Raw genomic sequence first — 4,990 nt, 5'->3', positions numbered from 1 at the left:
TTCTGGATTTATCACGCATAGCAATGTTGGACATGGCGGGTATGCTGGTGATGCTACCGTCTTCAATACGTCTTTGCTGAAGGAGAGAATTGAGAGTCGAAACTGGCTTCCAGGTGTTGGCTGCAACGTTAATGGGGTTCCTGTGCAACCATATTTAGTCGCAGATGCTGCCTTTGCGCCGTCCCCACATCTCATGAAATGCTATAGCGAGGCACCTGCGCAGCAGACTCAGCAAATTCAGGATTTTAACTACTGCATTATCCGGACAAGGCGAGTAGTGGAAAACGCCATTGATCGCTTGAAAGAGCGTTGGACTGTGTTGTGCCACAACTACATTCGTGATCCGAACTTGGCAGCGGATGTCGCTACTGTGGCCTGTGTCCTGCACAATATTTGTGAAAGGCCATCATGCTTGGAGCGAGATGGTGTCCCGCCCGCTCATGCTGCTGTCCGTCAAGCTGCTGGTGTCATGCCCGCAGGTCAGCTGCGGACACTTTTGACTCAGTTCGTCCATGATCGTATGCATTGAGGCTATGGCACTCTCTGTGCTGTTTTTTTGCTGTGCCTTGTGCCCCTGCTTCAATACATAGGTATAACAATCATCAAATTATGAAGCTGCAGGAAGACTCCAAACTTCTCCTGATCTGCTTCAAACTAATGAAACAAAACAATAATGGAAAGGATGTTCACAAAGGGCCAACATTGTGCTTGCACACCATACCAAAATGCAAACGACGGCTGTACAGTAACAAATTTCGGATAGGCTGAGCAACTGGTGTAAAGATTACAAGCCATATTTTGCTGAAAGTGAAGCCATGAATGTCATGCTATCTTGCTGCAGCTGCTGCATATGCATGCCATGCCTTTGTTGAAACTTCTCCTGGAACTCCATGTCATCCTTCTGCGCCTGCTTCTTCTGTTCAGCCTTCTCCTTGTCTCTCTTGTCTTCTTACTTCTGCATCTCAATCATCATTCGCCAGTCATGTTCCATTTGCCAAGTGTGCAGTTTCTCTTGCATTTCCACCACTTCTAGCAAAGCAGAATCCTGGCCTGTGGTGGAGCGCCGCGGCTTCTTTAGAGCAGCCGCTGCACTTGGTGTGCTAGAGGGCGTGCAGGGTGATGTTAACTGTGTCAAGCTATCCAGCTCACCATCAGCATCAAGCATGCTCGAATCATCAAGCGGAGATGTAGGAGATGCGGGACGTCGTCTCGGCACAACCAGATCTGGGGTGCTGTCATCCTCCATCAGCATTGGTGGGCGTCGAACCCTGCCAGGACCACTGGTACTCAGTGTGCTGGATGCTACTGCCCCAGCGCTGGCAGTGGGCAAACTAGAGGCTGTCTGAATGCAGGCCAGCGCAGATGGGGCAGATTCTGGGAGAGTGACTTGGACGGGTGGTGGTGATGGTGGTCTCAAAGTCCTTGCTTGGGTTAGCGGGGATGAACCTTGAGAGTGATGGAGAGATGTGCCAGGTGTTGAGTCGCTGCAAATGTTAACAGGTTGCACAACGCAGCACCCCCTCGACTTCCCAGGGCCCCAGTTGGGGTGAGTGAACAAAATGTTATGGTACATGTATGTCCGAAAATTGCTCCACACAGCGAAAGCTGCTTGTAGATCATACGGAGCCGTCGCGTCGTCTGCAGCACTCCCAGTCTGCTGGCGTTGGTGTTTCGCGTAGAGTTCTCGCCCACGCTTCTTGGTCGAATCAACTTTGTTGTTGTCACAAGCCGCACCTTTGCACTTCTGGACAGCATCTGTTTGTCTTTGTTGAGAAGAACATCTCCCCACAACTCGATGAATTTCTTCTCCGCCTCCACAGAAAACACAGTCCGGCCCATCGTGATAGTCAAATCGAGTGCAAGAGAAAAAAAGAAGAGAAATGACTTTTGATATGGCGGAAGTAGTCTCCCAGTACTGGACTATACTGGCAGTACGAGTCGTGGTCGGCGATCCGCGACCAAACGCCAGGTTTTGATCGCGGCCACGATTTTCACGACCACGATTCACATTTCGCGCCATTGCAATATCTCCACGGATACGTGCGTCCAGACGTGACTGGGATCGTAGTGTGAATGCCCTATAAGGAATACTTCCCAGTGAATGGTGTCCAGTGAGTGATGTATTCCGTGAAAGTACTGCATGCTGCAACACTCCAATACGATGCCACGTAATGTCAGACTCCAGTCGATTTCTATACACTGCCACGGGCCACCAGCTGATTGCAAATATATATGATGAGATGGTGTAGTATTCGGTCAACGTGTAACAGACGTATTTTCGGCACTGTCAGCTCCATCATATGGCTCGAGACCCATATGGACAGATTGCCTGCACTTCAATTTGCATTTTGACCAGCCCAACAAGACAACAGGAATATCTTCCACACCTTAAATCTGGAACATGACAATGTACAGGACACGTACACGACCTATAATGTCCCCATAGGAAAGGCCATCCTCAGCACCAGGTATTACTCTGGACATTGGTCACCTTGGTATCTGTGACCTGACAGGTCACACGATAGGGTCCAGCGGATAATGCCGGCATTATGAGACTATCCGAGCATCAGAGCATTATGGAGCATTAGAAAGGAACAAGACGAGCATTATGTGAGGTTTCAGCGGCATAACGAGTTTCATAGTGGATAATGTCGGGAAATATAAGGTTTTTGGCAACAATCGGCTAAAGCCATAAGGTGCAACGCCATGTATTGTACCGGCACATAACTTTGTGATTTGTAGACACGTAACACATTTAGCGCTAATGCTACATTTACCTGACTTCATGCCATTGCTACATAAAGTCTTTATGTAGCAATGTAGTCAGGTAAATGTACAGGTGATGTAGCATGCCCAACGTTGCAACTGAGGCTGTTACACAATATCCGGAACGATGATTTACGAGGAGTTCTTTTTGAGAAATCATGGAGAGCCATGGAGGAGACTAGACGTCCGCGAAGTGAATATGAAAGAGACGAAGAGGAGTTTTCCTGTTATGCCATAGGCTCTGGCCATAGCATATCTCTAGCGATACTGAAGAAAACATTCATCTATTGATAAATTTGGACCTGGATGAAGGAGCGGCTATATACAGAAAGAGCTTGTTCCAAATAACTGCCTTTGCCGAGTCCAGATCAGCAGGCTCGAAAAGAACTAGAATTTCTCATGCACGCATCATCAAGTCGATTTGAGTGCTCAGGAGCGCCGCCTGTCTTACTTTCCTGGTGAAGCACGTACAGTTCGTCGTGGACGATTGTAATGCAAGGCCTACAGTCAAGAGCTATCAGAAAAGAAAAGTATTGTGGCCAACCATTAATATTTTGCCCCCACGCAACCTCAGGAGAAGAAGACAGCGCAAGCAGAGGATGTAGAGCGGCAAAACAACTTCTGACCATACATGTATGTTTTCAGGATTTCCGCAAATGGGAGGGATCTCGATCTGAGATCGTCTGTCAACTGGCTTCACGTGAGCTGTTTCAGATGAAGACTGGCATTTGTCACAGAGTGGAAGCAGTGACATCTTGTCTGCAGGCAGGAACACCACTTCCCATGATATGCTTCCAGCATCCAAATGACCACCAGCAATAATGGTTTCACCTCTCACTACATGGATTAGCAAGGGAAAAGATTCGATACACCCACTATTCAGCCACAGCCCTGCATCAAAGTTGCAATGGGGAGCAACCAATGGAGACTCGATCCAGTCGTGTAGTGCTAAGAAGTGGTGGAGCTCATGAGAGATATTGTAGCAGCTTCAGAGCCAGATCGACTAAATGCGTCCTTTCCTGGAAGTTTGACAATGTGCAGCCTTTCTTCCATTTTTGTTCCAAACCAAGAGCATTATAGCCTTGTTGAAGCATTATAATCAGCATTACAAGGTAGTTTTTCGAGCATTATGATAAGCATTATACGAACATTTTCGGAGCATTATCCGCTGGACACTATTGTTCAATCTGGCGAAGTAAAATAAAATATACCAACCAACCAACCAACCAACCAACCAAATTACCTTCCTTCGCCCTGTACAGTGCTGGCAAATGAAATCCGACCGATGAGCCGTGCGCTCAAATCGCAAAGACCCAACACGGGATTGTAAAACTACGAAAAAGAGACCGCTAGAATGTGAACGCACCGCTCAGGGGTCGGATTTCAGTTGCCAGCACTGTACATACATGTACATAATATTAATACAAAAAATGTCATCCACATGCTGGCCGCGTGCAGGAAGCGTGCCTGGATCAACATGACTGATTGTCATCCAAGGGGAAATCCCTCACTCAAGTCCAGTCACTGTGGATGAGGCTCCATAGAATCATGCTACGATGACCCGACTTGTATAATTTGAGATCCATTTTTTCTGCTCGTCTTGACCCTGCCTCCCCTGATTGCTACTTCCATTTTCGTATTTTTATTTTTATTTATTTTTCTCTTCATTTCTGACTCTTCTTACTGGTTGTCATCACTTTCATAATATTGGGCAGAACTGCCCGTTTGCCATGCGATGTAAAATAAATAAACAACAACAACAACAACAACAACAACTGTAGAAAAAAGTTCGACTTTTGCCGTGACTGAAATGTCGAGCGCGATATCTCTGCTACGCGACATCGTGGCTCTTCGGCGATTGTTGCATTAGAAAGCTGAGCTCTTCGGCTTCTTCCCAGATATTTCGATCGTGGAAATGCGTTAAGTTTCAAGTGAGTTACGAGCGTCTTAGTCCATCGACGGTATACCGTCGATATTTGAATGTGACCCGGCGCGGGACGCTTCATAATCCAGATAAGACACAAAACCAAATTTAATAAAGCCACCCCTATAAAAATAATAATGCAATGAATAAAACTCAAGGCGCATTCATATCAAAATCTTAGCAACGAATATATTGATACAGAACGTTTTCTCGTCACAATAATTATCAATGGAGACTCGTGACTGAAGATAAAATCAAAAATAGCAATAGCAATAGCAATAAGATTTAAAAGCTTTGGGG

Source organism: Sycon ciliatum, chromosome 1, assembly GCF_964019385.1.
Source record: "Sycon ciliatum chromosome 1, ocSycCili1.1, whole genome shotgun sequence".
In the NCBI taxonomy this organism is placed as follows: domain Eukaryota; kingdom Metazoa; phylum Porifera; class Calcarea; order Leucosolenida; family Sycettidae; genus Sycon; species Sycon ciliatum.
The sequence above is the reverse complement of the archived record's forward strand: the minus strand, read 5'-3'. Positions refer to the sequence as shown.